Below are 14,591 nucleotides of genomic sequence, written 5' to 3' on the forward strand. Positions count from 1 at the left end.
AAGTCATGCTCTGCCACCAGGATATTACAGTCTAGTCATGGCAACAAGGCAACACACACGGAAACAGTCTAAAGTATGTTATGTAATTAAATGCCAAAATGAGTCTTGGAGTTGGCAATTTCAGTGAGAAGCCAGAGAAAGATTAATTCACAGTAGTGCAAAATATTCATCAAGGAATGAATTTCCATTTCCTTGAACTTCCAAAGAATTTCACTCTATCCCTAGATCAGCAGGAGAGGCCAAATCACTGGAGACAGGAGCTGAACAGCCCCGCTCAGCCTGCCCCGCTCTGAGAAGAGGGCTCCCAATACCACCAGGGGAAGGACCCAAAGTCCCCAGCTTTCTACTCATGTGACCTCTTCCTTTCTAAGGGGTAAGGCTATTATCCTGGGGAAAATAGGAGGATAGAAGAGGAGAGACATAGGAGATGTTAGTGTAACTATGGACATTGCTTCTCTCAGATAAAGTGGGAAGGAACAGTGAGAAAGAAATAGCAGAGTGACCCCTGTTTCTCAGTCTCTCATTCCCTTTTCATTCATTCAACACATATTTTTTTTAGGGCTTAATATGTGCCAGAAACCATTCCAGGTGCTGTGCACACCACTGTGAACAAGACAGAGTCCTGACCTTCATGGAGCTTGTATTCTACCCATGGGAGACAAACAGTATGTGTGTGTGCGTGATAACAGCCAGCGCTATAGACACTCTAAAGAAAAATAAGGCAAGGTAAGGGGCCAGAAAGTGATGAGTGGGGTGAGGGGTGCTATTTTAGATGAGATGGTACAAGAAGGTCTCTCTATAGAAAAGACTTTTGACCTGAATGAAAAGAGTGAGAAAGCCATGCAGACATTTGAAGGAAGAGCATTCCAGGCAGAGGAAACAGGAAGTGAAAAGGTACTGAGATATGGCTGAAGCAGAGTAAGCAAAGGGAGAGTGACAGAAGATGAAGCCACACACCACGTAAGAGGCTTGTAGGCCACGAAGAGGACTTGGTTTGTCTTCTGAGATAAAAAGCCATTGGAGAGTTTTGAGCAGAGAAGTGAATGACATAATTGACTCTGGCTGCTGCGTTGAGAACAGACTGTAGAGTGGTGAGAGTGGAAGCAAGGTTGCCCTGTAGGAGGCCTGTGCAGTAATTCAGGTGACAGATAAATGATGGGAACTTATTGGAAGCGGCGAGAAATGGTTATTATCCTAGATACATTTTCAAAGTAGAACTGATGCGATTTGCTGAGGGACTAGATGTGGGGAATGAGAGACAGAAGAGAATCAGGGGTGACTCCAGAATGTTTAGCCTGAGCATCTGGAAGAGTGTAGTTGCTATAAACTGAGATGGGGAAGACTAAGTGAAAAGCAGATTTGGGGGCACAAATCAAGAGGCTGGTTCCTAGAGATTATTGCCCACTTCAAAACCCTTACATCTGTTCAAAAACCAAGGTAATGGAAACTGAGAAGCTGATCTTAAATTTCATATGGAAATTCAGAATAGCTAGAACAATCTTAAAGAGAACAAAGTGGGAGGACTCACACTTCCTGATCTCAAAACTTACTACATAGCTACAGTAATAAAGACAGTATGATACTACAATAAGGATAGACATATAGATCAATGGAGTAGAAGTGAGAGTCTAGAAATAAACCCTCACACTTAAAATCAATTGATTTTCAATAGAGGTGCCAAGACCATTCAAAGGGGAAACAAACAGTCTTTTCAACAAATAGTGCTGGGAGAACTGGATATCCATATGCAAAAGTTTTAAGTTAGACCCCCACCTCACACCATATACAAAAATTAACTTAAAATGAGTCAAAGGTTGAGATGTAAGAGCTAAAACTATAAAACTCTTAGAAGAAAACACATGCATAAATCTTCATGACTTTTGATTTGGCAACTCTTTCTTAGATTTGACACCAAAAGTGCAAGCAACAAAAGCAAAAATAAATTATACTTCATTAAAATGAAAAATCAAGGCAGGCCATGGAAATTAAGGAAGGGAGGGAGGGAGGAAAAACAGAGAGAGGGAGAAAGGAGGAAGGGAGGGAAGGAGAAAGAAATAAGGAAAGCAAGAAAGTAGGAATGAAAACCAACAGAAATACAGAAAGAACGATCCTCAGTTGAATTGTTTCAGCATTTTATTAACCTTTCTTCATTTTTAACCATCTGCAGAAACCTTGTTTTCCAGACTGTGTTTTCCCCCTAAAGCTAGTTTGAACGGTGGAGCACCAACAAATTAAATTAGCAGTAATTACAGAAAACTTATACGGCATATAACACTACTCCCCCTCCCAACATCTGACTGATGAGCCAACCACAAAGTGAGAATCCATCTAGCAGGAAAAAACAGCTGTGAGCCCAGAAGGGTAAGGAAGAGGACGCTGTGGCAGAAGATTCTGAGGCCGTGTGGCCCAGGTGGCCAGCAGGGCCCAAAATGCTGGGTAGGCAAGTCAAGGGCTCATGAGATTTCCTGCACATCAGGCCTGACTTTGCTTAATCGGTGATCTATTGGGACAGAGACAAGGCTTTGGCAATAGTTACCGAAATCTGTCTTCACATCAGCCCTACCACCAGTCAAGACCCAAGGGCCTGGCTGCCAAGATAGGGTTTTCTGTCTGACTGACAGGAAAAGAGAGAAACTTCTCCCACCCAGCTCGTTTGCCATCCAGACCGGTACTAACAGGGGTGCACAGACGTTAAGTAATTCAACTGAAAACAACAGAAGGGAGGAAAGAACTTGGGGCAGTGCGGGAGATCTGGCACCTTCCTCCTCTCCTGCCAGTGAAGTTTCCTTCCCCCCTGACGGGGACCTCGCACCTGGATGCCACCTGGAGGTGACCTCAGCCCCCGTCCCAGGCTGGGACTGCACCTCATCAGCGCCTCGCCCAAGCTGACCTCCATCCCCTGCAGCTGGCATCGCGGGGTCTGTGCTGAGGGCCTGAAGAGGCAAAGCAACTTTTCCGGCGAGCTCAGACGCCAGAGGCGGGAAGAGAGGAGCCGCAGCCTCCAACCCCAGCCCCAGGGCCAGACCCGCCGCTCGCCCGCTCCCCTGCTCAGCCCTGCGGCAGGAATCGGAACCTGCCGGGCGCCGGGCCGCAGCGCGCCGCCCCGCCCTCGGGCAGCTGCCCGGCTCACCTGGCTCGGCCCGCGGTCCCCGCGCCGCTCTGCCTCCGCACGCGCCGCGTCCACCCGCTGCTGGCCTTTTTTGGGTCCTTAGCGGGTATTTTCCGTCCGGCCCCACATCACTTCCCGTAGAGGAGAGCGAGGTGGGGGCGGGACCTCCTCTCTACCCTCCACCTCCCGCTTCCTCCTGTCACCTCGGGCAGCACCCCGCCCGACTCCGCGAGGGCGCTTTGCAGGCGCCTCCTTGCGCGCCGCTCCCAGGCCCGCCGCACTTGCTTTTGTGAGCCACGGAGAGACCCGGCTCGCCTCATTTGTCTCAAGCCAGGTCTCCACTGCTCTTTCCTGGAAGGCACGAAACCTTAGGGGGTTGTTTTCGTTTTGAGACAGAGGTGATATTTACAAACTGCTCCAAGATCGGTGCACTGCGAGGTATGGTTTGGTGACTCTCGCCAAATCTTCTCCCCAAAAAGCCATTTTCTACAGGTGTTTCCCAGGGCATCAGATCGGTGTCTCCACCTTGTAGCTAGAGGTGCTGAGCAGCTGCAAAGCCTGCCCCGCCCCGGGTTCCTGAGGCCTGAGCGGCTCCTGCTCGCGATGCCCCCTGGTCCGGCTGCCCCTGGGCCGGATCCGCGCCGGGCGTCAGGCTCTGCCACTGTCCATACCGCCCCGCCAGCTCCCCACTCGGGTCGGCCAGGGCATGGCCTTCGCGGAGCGAAGGAAAGCTCTGGGATTCTAAGAAATGACAGGTGGGGGGGGGGGGGAGTACAATTCTGGCAGGAAAAAATACATATATTTCTGGGAGGAAATGACAAACGGGGTCTCTGCTCGTACAGTCTAGTTTAGATTATAAAATCCCTCTAAATTAAATTTCTTAGAGAGTGTGAGAGCCAAAAAAAACAAAAAAGCAAAATACAGTACGTGAAAGTATACCTGCTGTGAGGAGAAATCTGCGAGCCTTTGCTGCCCCCTAGCGGCTTACTTCTCTCAGCGCCGAAGGTTTTATGTGGACCTGCTTGGACCTGTGGCTGTGAAGCAGGTTCAAGGCCGCCAGGTTCCCACTCAAAGGCAGCCAAATTCTTCCCCCAGTGGCCTGGGGGTCTGAACAGTGGCCTGGGGCCTGCCCCTATGGGCTCTCAGGGAAAGCACTTCTGAACCAAATAATTCCACTTCTAAGCAGAGTAAAATGTTTGGCAGACCTAGTCCAGCTTCTCTTATCTGTTCCATCTCACTTACCTGCCTCTTCTTGCACCACAAATTCCAGCTGTCCCAGGCCTGCCTGCCCAACCCCCTCCTCCTTCCAGGCTGTAACTACTCACAGTTTGCATTACAGTACAATTAGGTTCTCAGATATGTGTCCAATTTATAAAATCACATATAGGATGAACCATATGAAATTGCCAAATATTGAATATACATTCAATCTAATATTTCCAGACAAATATAACACAGTGACCTCAGAATTAGGGATAACAGATTTCACCATAGGGTGATGGTTTCAAGGGATGTTCCCCAGGTGAGAGAAGGGCCATCAGACTGTTGGTGGAAGTTAAAACAGGAAAGGTAGCCCCATGCTCATGTGTAGAGAAACAGTCCTGTGAGCCATTGATCGACTAAAATCGGGGGGGCCAACAATACAGCAACTTCTAGTGGCTGGTATGATACTGGGAAAGCCCTCCCTTCAGCCCTCCCCACTCCCAGAGCCAGGCAGGGCTGTCACAGGAGTCTATCAGATAGGTCAGAAAACAGACAGTGGTGCTGTGGCGCATTCATCACCATTCGTTCATTCAGTGAGTCAAGCACTGTGTTAGGTACTGGAGATGCAATAGTCAAGAAGGTAAATTGGTCCCTGCTCTCAGGGAGCTTGAGAGACCAACAAGAAAGCAGTTAACTCCAGTACAGTGAGATAAGATCCCTGATAAGAGAAATTAAAGAGTGTTATTGGAAGACAGATAAGTGACACCAAATCAAAACTTCCCAGAGAAAGTAATGTATAAATTAAGAAGGATGATAAGGTGGGAGGGTGAGAGAAAAGAGAATTCTAGGAAAAGAGAGCAGAGGAAAGGTCTGGAGACAAAAGACAGCATGAGATATTGGAGCAACTGAAAGAAGTTCATAAAAGCTGAAAAACTGAATAGAAGGAAGCAGTCAGAGAAGAAACTGGAGAAATAAGCAGAGGCTGGATTATGAAGAAGCCTAGAATGATTATAATGAAAATAGCTAACATTTATTGACCATTTACTATGAGTCAGCCAATATGCTAAGAACTTGACATAGATTACCTCATTTACTTCTTACAATTGCCCTATGAAATAAGCACTATTCTTGTCCCCGTATTACAGAGGAGGAAACTGAGCCTTAAAGTGATTAAGCCACCTGACCAAGATCATATAGCTAATAAGTGGCACAGCCAGCACTAGAACTTAAAACTCATTTTCTTAATGGCTATAAGGCTAAGAATGGGTTTGAAAGGCCAATTAGCATGCTGAAATCCGAGTGATGATAGTGATCTGGTTTAAAGCAGTGGCGGTGAGGATGAAGATGAATGGACAGATTTGAGATATTTAGGAGAGTGAATCAACAAGACTTGTTTGTAGGGGGTGAGGGAGAGGCAAGAATCCATGGAGATGCCCGGGTTTCTGGTTTGAGCAAGCAGCAACCATTGAGCAAAAGGAAGAAAGTCCTGTTGCACCAGGGAGGAGGGTGAAATAAGCCATAAGGAACAAGGTTAGGACATTTCAAGTTTGACAGACCAGCACCAGCAGAACATCCAAGTGAAACTGTTTAGTATGCACTTGAGGAGGTTGATCTGAAGCCCAGAAGACATACTGGACCTATGACCCAAAGGCACTTAATGAGTCAATGAGCTAGTCTAGAAAATGTACTGAGAGGGCAAAGAGGGGGTTTGGTGCAGAACCCAGAGGATCACTCAGCATTAACACTTGGGCAGAGGAAATTCAAAAAAGAGTCTGAGAAAAGAGTGTCCAGAGAGGTAGGAGGAAAACATGGAAAGTTATTACAAAAACTAAGTATACTGAACACATCTTGTGCATCAAAATCCTCTCTATACCACTTCTTATTCTAGCCACAGAATGGCTCCCAGTATACCTCTTGCTTCCTGCTCTGGGGCTTCGCTGACACTGCAGGCTGCTTCTTAAAACACGCAGAGTCCCAGCTCCATCTCATTAATAGGACTGGCATTGGAGGTATCAATAAGAACTCATGATTTCTAATATATAGAAATAGAATTATTTATAGATATATATGTAAGTATGCATTTTCCAGCTCTGTCTGCTAAGAGGCCCTAGAAGAAATTATACCATAGTAGCTATGAACACATTTAGCACCCAGATCTTGATTTCTAAATACCCTTTTCTAATAAAAGGAATGAAGGACATGATCTTATATGTATAAAATTCTAAAATATGTACCAAAAAACTATTAGAGTTAATAAATGAAATATGCAAAGATGCAGGATACAAGATCAATACGCAAAAATCCATTGTATTTCTACACATGAGCAATGAACTATATGACAAGGAAATTAAAAAAACAATCCCATTTACGATAGCATCAAAAAGAACAAAATACTTAGGAATAAATTTAACCAAGGAGGTGCAAGACTTATACAATGAAAACTACAAAATGCTACTGAAAGAAATTTAAAAAGACAAATAAATAAGAAGATGTTTTGTTTTCATAGATTAGAAGACATAATATTGTACTCTCCAAAGCAATCTAGAAGTTCAACACCATCTCTATCAAAATCCCAACATCATTTTTGCAGAAATGGAAAAGTTAATGCTAAAATTTATATGAAATTGCAAACGACCCCAAATAGCCAAAACAATTTTGAAAAAGAAGGACAAAGATGATGGACTCATACTTCCTGATTTCAAAACTTAATACTGGGCCGGCTCTGTGGCTTAGCGGTTAAGTGCGCGCGCTCTGATGCTGGCGGCCCGGGTTCGGATCCCGGGAGCGCCCCGAGGCACCACTTCTCCGTCCAACGCGAGGCCGAGTCCCACGTACAGCAACTAGAAGGATGTGAACCTATGACATACAACTATCTACTGCGGCTTTGGGGGGAAAAAAATGAATAAATAAAATCTTTAAAAAAAAAAAAAAAAAAAAAAAAAACTTAATACAACACTGCACTAATCAAAACAGTGTGGTGTTGGCATACTGACAGACGTATAGATAAGTAGAATGGACTTGAGAGCCCAGAAATGAGCCCATAATCTACAGTCAATTGATTTTCAACAAGACTGCCAAGGCCATTCAATGGAAAAAGAATGGTCTCTTCAACAAATGGTGCTGGGAGAACCGGATATTCACATGCAAAAGAATGAGTGGGGCCCTTACCTCACACCATATATAAAAATTAACTCAAAATAGATCAAAGCCCTAAATTATAAGAGCTAAAACTATAAAAACTTGTAGAAGAAAACATAGGCATAAATCTTCATGATCTTGGATTTGGCGATGGCTTCTTAGATTTGATACCACAAGCATAAGCAAAAAAAGAAAAGTAGATTAATTAGACTTGATCAAAATTTAAAATTTCTAGGGCCGGCCCCGTGGCTTAGCAGTTAAGTGTGCGCGCTCCGCTACTGGTGGCCCGGGTTCGGATCCCAGGCGGGCACTGATGCACCGCTTCTCCGGCCATGCTGAGGCCGCCTCCCACATACAGCAACTAGAAGGATGTGCAACTATGATGTACAACTATCTACTGGGGCTTTGGGGAAAAAAAAAGGAGGAGGATTGGCAGTAGATGTTAGCTCAGAGCTGGTCTTCCTCAGCAAAAAGAGAAGGATTAGCACGGATGTTAGCTCAGGGCTGATCTTCCTCACCAAAAAAATAAATAAAAATAAATAAATTAATTAATTAAAAAAATAAAATAAAATTTCTGTGCATCAAAGGACACTATCAAGAAAGTGAAAACACAATCTACAGAATGGGAGAAAAAATTTGCAAATCATATATATGATAAGAATATAGTATCAGAATATATAAAAAGAGTTCTTACAATTCAACAATAAAAAGACAACCCAATTTGGGCTGGCCCGGTGGCATAGCGGTTAAGTGCGCGTGCTCCACTGCTGCGGCCCGGGGTTCGGATCCCGGGCGCGCAATGACGCACCACTTGGCAAGCCATGCTGTGGCGGCATCCCATATAAAGTGGAGGAAGATGGGCACGGATGTTAGCCCAAGGCCAGTCTTCCTCAGCAAAAAGAGGAGGATTGGCAGATGTCAGCTCAGGGCTGATCTTCCTCCCAAAAAAAAGACAACCCAATTAAAAAGTAGGCAAAGGACTTGAATGGACATTTCTCCAAAGAAGATATAAAAATGGTCAACAAGCACATGAAAAGATGTTCAATGTCATTTGTCACTAGGAAAACGCACATCAAAACCATAATGAAATACCACTTCACACCCACTAGGTTGGCTGTAACTTTTTTTAAATAAAGAAAAGAAAAATAACAAGTCTTAGCAAGAATGTGGAGAAACTGGAACCCTTATACATTGCTGGTGGGAATATAAAATGATACAGTCACTTTGGAAAACAGTCTGGCAGTTCTTCAAAAAGTTAAACAGATAATTACTATATGTCCCAACAAGTCCAATCCTAGAAATATGCCCAAAAGAATTGAAAATAGGTATTCAAACGAATACTTGTACACAAATGTTCATAGCAGCACCATTTACAACAGACAAAAAGTTGGAAATAACCTAAATGTCCATCAATAGATGAATGGATAAAGAAATTGTAATATATCCATACAATGGAATATTATTCAGCCATAAAAAGGAGTGAAGTACTGATACACACTATAACATGGATGAACCTCAAAAATATTACGCTAAGTGAAAGAAGTCAGTCACTGAGCTGGCCCAATGGCACAGTGGTTACGTTTGTGCCCTCTGCTACAGCAGCCTGGAGTTCACAGGTTCGGACCCCAGGTGAGGACTTACACACCATTCATCAAGCCATGCTGTGGTGGTGTCCCATATAAAGTAGAGGAAGATGGGCACAGATGTTAGCATAGGGCCAATCTTCCTCAGCAAAACGGGGAAGATTGGCAATGGATGTTAGCTCAGCGCTGATCTTCCTCACAAAAAAAAAAAAAAAAGAAGTCAGTCACAAAAGGTCACATATTGTATGATTCCACTTATATGAAACATCCAGAATTGGTAAACCAACAGAGACAGAAAGCAGACTAGTTGCCAGCGTGTGGGGGAAGAGGGAATAGGAAATGACCGCTTACTGCACATGGAATTTCCTTTTGGGGTGATGAAAATGTCCTGGAACTCAACAGAGGTGATAGCTACGCAACATTGTGAATGCACTGATGCCACAGAATTGTACAATTTAAAATGGTCAGTGGTTAATTTTTTGTTATGTAAATTTTGTTTCAATTTTTTTAAAAAGAACCGATGGTCCTTGATTCAAGGCTTGGTCTAGGAAAGAAAAGGATGAGCCAGAAACTAAAGGAGTGCTCAAAAAAATGACAAAGACATGTCAAAAGGACACAGGATCCATCCTGGGAGAGGACTGTTCCACAGCTAAGGACTTGCTTATTTTAACTGCGATTGTAAATATACTTTTGTTTTCAAGCTACATTAACAAAACATTTTTCAGAAATGCCCACTGTGAATGTCAAAGTATATTCTTAAGTATTTTATACCTAGGTGTAAACTTTCTTTAAGGAGTCTTGTTTTATACTTGTTAAACTGCAAAATTATTTTCAGATAATGTTTAAACATTACATTTTGTATTTGAAATAAACATTAACAAAAAAATAGGACACAGGAGCCAACTTGAAGGGGCTCCCACTGGCCCAATCTTGGACAATCTGAACATCAAAATAAACAGCGATTGTCAGGGCTGGCTTCCTGGGCATGCAACTAGTACGTCTCACAGGTCCCTGCCCTCAGAATTTTAATGCTCTGCAGTCACCATCTTGAAATTCTTACTAATTTTATCTTTGAATTTGTGTCTTATAAGTAGAATCTGATGGCACAATGGAGCATGCTGGAGGCTTGAAGCCTCTGCTCACACATGGTCTGACTCCTGCCACTGCCCACTCCTCACCCCCTGGTCACCTGGGCCCTGCCTAGCCTTGCATTCAGCACCTTGCTCCAGGGCAGTGACTGGGTCACCCTGGCTGGGGGAAGCCCACATTCTGCTGTCGCCTTCCTCCCGGGCAGGAGCCTGGGCTTGAGTACGGGAGGGGTCAGGGCTGGGTGCATACTCCGACGGCACTGTGTGATGGGCAAGAAGGCAGGTGTCTCGGCCCTAGTCTGCCAGTCTACTCTGAGTCTGTGTGCCACTCGGCAGAGGCCTCCTACCACCACCACCCAGGAATCAAGAATGCCCCAGCATGGAGTTTGCAATCCCTTGGGAATTGCCCATTCGCCATGGGTTGGAGCAGTGAGCCCACAAGAAGACTGACTTCCTCATCCCCACCCAGGGCCTTGCCTTTTCATTTTGCACTGGGCCCCACAAATCATGCAGCCAGCCCTGGTGATAGTAATGGATTGTTTACTCCATGAATGAATCCATGGAATAAAATAGGAATCTGTGAATCATACTGACACATCATTTCGGCGGTATTCCTACCAAAAACGTATCTGTCTAATCATAAGGAAGCATTAAACAAACCCAAATTAAGGGACATTTTACAAAACAGATAAGTATTTAAAAATGTCAAGGTCATGAAAGGCAATGACTGAGGAACCAGAATAAATGAAACCAAAGAGACGTAACAACTAAATTCAAACGTGATCCTGATTAGTTCCCGGACCAGAAAAAGAATTTGTTTTTTGCTCTAAAGGAAAGTAATGAGACTTGGTAGAATTTAGATAAAATCTGAGATTAGATAATAATATTGTATCAATCTCAACTTCCTGATGTTGATTATTATACCATAATTATGAAAGAGAATATCCTTGTTTTTAGGAATTGCACAGAAATATTTAGGGGTGAAAGGGCATCATGTGCACAACTTATTCTCAAAGGGTTTAGAGAAACAATAATGTGTGTGTATATACATACATAAATACATATATATGGAGAGAGAGAGATTAAAGCAAACGTAGTAAAATGTTAGTATTTGTGGAATCTGGTATCTGAAAATTCTTTGTATTATTTTTGCACCTTTTCTTTAAGTCTGAAATTATTTCAAAATAAGTTAAAAAAAAAAAAAAACCTTTGTACAAGTCTCTTCAGAAAATCCCATAGGATCAAGTCTAGCGGCCCACTTGAAAATCTATCATTGTCTTGGCTTTCCTTCTTTAACTCTTTTACTCCCCCTATCCTGCCCTCCTGACCTTGGGGATTGAAAGGATTTGTGATGAGACTGCAGAAACGACCACCTGATTATGTTACCTGGGAAGGCCCTGCTGATACTCCTTTCACTGAGACACTGGTGAGGACACACGCACTGACGATGCCACGAGCATCTCTACAAAGCCTAACGGTGGTTGTCCTTTATGGGCTGAGACTGACGTAGAAGATGCTGCTCCAACAGGGCTCCCTACTATCAACTAGAAATAGAACAATTCCCAAATAGCAAGGCAAGATGGCAGGCCATAACTACTGTAATGGGAAGCAAGGCTGGAGTGCAGCCAGTGTCTTGACCCACAGGGATCTGTGGAGATGGCTAATAGATCATGGTGCTCTGAAGGGAAAGATAGATGGGGTATTTCTTTTTATTTTTGGGAGAGGAGAGGGGTTTCTTGACTTGTATATTTTTCTTAACAGGAAATCAAGAACTGAGGAACAGAAGGCTGTCAGTCTCCCCACAATGGAAATCATGGTCTCTCATCAGTTTCCTGATTTAAGTCATTTTATAGACTTAGAGCCAATGATTGAAGAAGCTGTATTTACCTAAGAAAAAACTTTTTAATGCCACAAGAATATACAATAAACATTCCTCTGCTCCTTTGAAGAGACCCAAGGCCATTAACCAGGATAAATGTGCATTGGGGAAAGAGGTCTACTCAGACTTCGATGACTGCTGGATACATGATCTGAGCTGACACTGGTACAGGAAGCTTAATGTCCCCATGGTCCTTCATTTAGGGTAGAAGCTCATGGAGGTGAAAGGATAAATGCAGTCTGGCCCAAATTTGTCTTACAGAGCCCACTCCATCGTTCCCCCACCCCCATCCCAAGTCCATGACTGAGATAAATATATTAGTAACTGGCAGAGAGACCTCACATTGACCTTATAAGAAGAGCCCTGTCTGTCTGCTCAGGCTGCTATAACAGAATACCATCAAATGGATGTCTTAAATGACAGATATTCATTTCTCACAGTTCTAAAGGCTGGCGTGGCTAAGACCAAGGAGCTGGCAGATTTGGTGTCTGATGAGAAGACCCTCTTCCTGGTTTGCAGGCAGCCACCTTCTCACATGGCAAACACAGAGATTATCTCATAATCTTTTCTTATACGGGCACTGATGCCATTCATAGACTCCACTCTTGTGACCTAATTATCTCCCAAAGGCCCCACCTCCAAATACCTCACATTGGGGATTAGGGCTTCAACACATGAATTGGAGGCGGGGGACACATTCAGTCCATATCAAATCCTCATTGTAGAAAGGACCAACTGAAAGCCCCTGAATCTGCTTTTCTCAGCTAAGATAGTAAATTAGAGGCAATTCATGCAAAGAATTGTAGACATTAATGCCACCTTCAAAGATTTCAAGGATACAGGGGTAGGGCATCTCTATATCCCCATTCAATCCACCTCTCTGGACCCTGCAAAAACTAGAGGAAAAAGCTCTGGAGATGGATAGTGATGATGGTTACACAACAATGTGAATGTACTTAATGGTGCTGAATTGTACTCATAAATGGTAAATTTTATGTTATGTATATTTTACCACACACAAAAAAAACCCTAAATGGATGTGGCAGAAAACAACAGACTACCTCAACTGCAGCTGCTATTCTGGATACAGTATCTTTTTTTGTTTTTGATACCTTTGAGATATAATTCTGACACAATAAAGTTCACCCTTTTAAAGTGAATGCTTCAGTGGTTTTTAATATATTCACAAAGTTGTCATTGATCACATTTTCATCACTCTAAAAAGAAACTCTATATCCATTGGCAGTCACTCCCTCTCCCTGCTTTCCATTAGTTCCCAGAAGCTACTAATCTACTTTGTCTCTATGCTTTGCCTATTCTGGACATGTCATATAAATGAAATCACACAATATGTGGTCTCTTGTGCCCACTTCTTTACGTTTTCAAAGTTTATTCATGCTATAGCATGTATCTATTTCAATCCTTGTTACAGCTGAGTAATATTCCACCATGTGGACATACCACAACTTGTTTATCCATTCATCAGACGGTAGACATCTGGGTTATTTCCACCTTATGGCTATTATAACAACGATGCTATGAACATTCATGTACAAATATTTGTGTGGATATATGTTTTCACTTCTCTTGGATATATATATGCCTAGAAGTAGAATTGCTGGGCCATATGGTGACACTATGTTTAACTTTTTGAGCAACTGCCACACTGTTCCACAGCAGCTGCACTGTTGTACATTCCCACCAGCAGTGTATGAGGGTTTTAATTTCTCCATATCCTTGCCGACTACTCATTATTTTCTGTCTTTTTTACTGTAGTCATCCTCGTATATGTGAAGTGGTATCTCATTGTGACTTTAATTTGAATGGCTGCAGTATCTTTACTGGAAAAAAGAAAAATCAACTAACTCATCCTCTGGCACTTGGCATGTGACTCCTAACCAACGCATCCTTCTCAAAAAGAGGATCAAAAGCAGTTCAATTTGCCTTGATGTTAGACAGGATTATCACTGGTTGGCTATAACAGGATTCTGTATTCCTGCCCATCGTCATGTGACTTGACTACACTCTGTGGGAAGAGTCTGTTTCTGCCCTTAACTTTGGGCTTGATCATGACATGCTCTAAACCAAAAGAAAATGAGAAGACATGACATTTGCCACAATTGAGCAGAAGCTTACACTTCCATGTTTCCTCTCAGTCTCTCTCTCAATCCTATACTCTGTCATAACCCAGATAGAGGCTGCTCCATGAGGCTGGGTCCCACAATGAGAAGACACATAGAATAGAACCTCAGTCTACCTGTAGTCAAGCAAAGCCAAGCCTGTCACATAGTAGATATTTGGTTCATGAATTAAAATTTTTATATATATTTTTATGTGCAGAGAAGAAAAACAGTCTCAAAAGCTCACAATAAACTGTTAAAGGTGCTGATTAAACCAATGTATACATCAATAATTTTCACTTTGTTCTTTTCTTTATTGTTTGAAATTTTTAATGAACGTGGACTACTTTTATAACTTTTTATTCACTTTTTTTTTAAACTACCCATGCTGGTCTCCATTCAACATAGACAGCTTAGATTAAGCTATAATGAATTTACTTTTCAAGAAAAAAACTCAATAATAAAAATGAG

General features: G+C 43.0%; 1 protein-coding gene and 1 pseudogene across 1 annotated transcript in view; both read right to left on the minus strand.

The window, feature by feature from the left end:
- The window catches only part of RAB27A (RAB27A, member RAS oncogene family), a 63,566-nt gene extending 60,351 nt beyond the window's left edge, over window positions 1-3,215 (minus strand). Inside the window, exon 1 of the mRNA XM_014780732.2 lies at window positions 3,131-3,215. The gene's annotated coding sequence lies outside the window, so the exon portion shown is untranslated. The remainder of the gene's footprint in view (window positions 1-3,130) is intronic.
- LOC147917565 (uncharacterized) overlaps window positions 1-10,722 on the minus strand; it is a 30,122-nt pseudogene extending 19,400 nt beyond the window's left edge.
- Window positions 10,723-14,591: the final 3,869 nt, after the last annotated feature.

The sequence above is a fragment of the Ceratotherium simum genome, chromosome 3 (assembly GCF_057802395.1).
Source record: "Ceratotherium simum simum isolate JZ-2026a chromosome 3, ASM5780239v1, whole genome shotgun sequence".
Classification (NCBI taxonomy): Eukaryota; Metazoa; Chordata; class Mammalia; order Perissodactyla; family Rhinocerotidae; genus Ceratotherium; species Ceratotherium simum.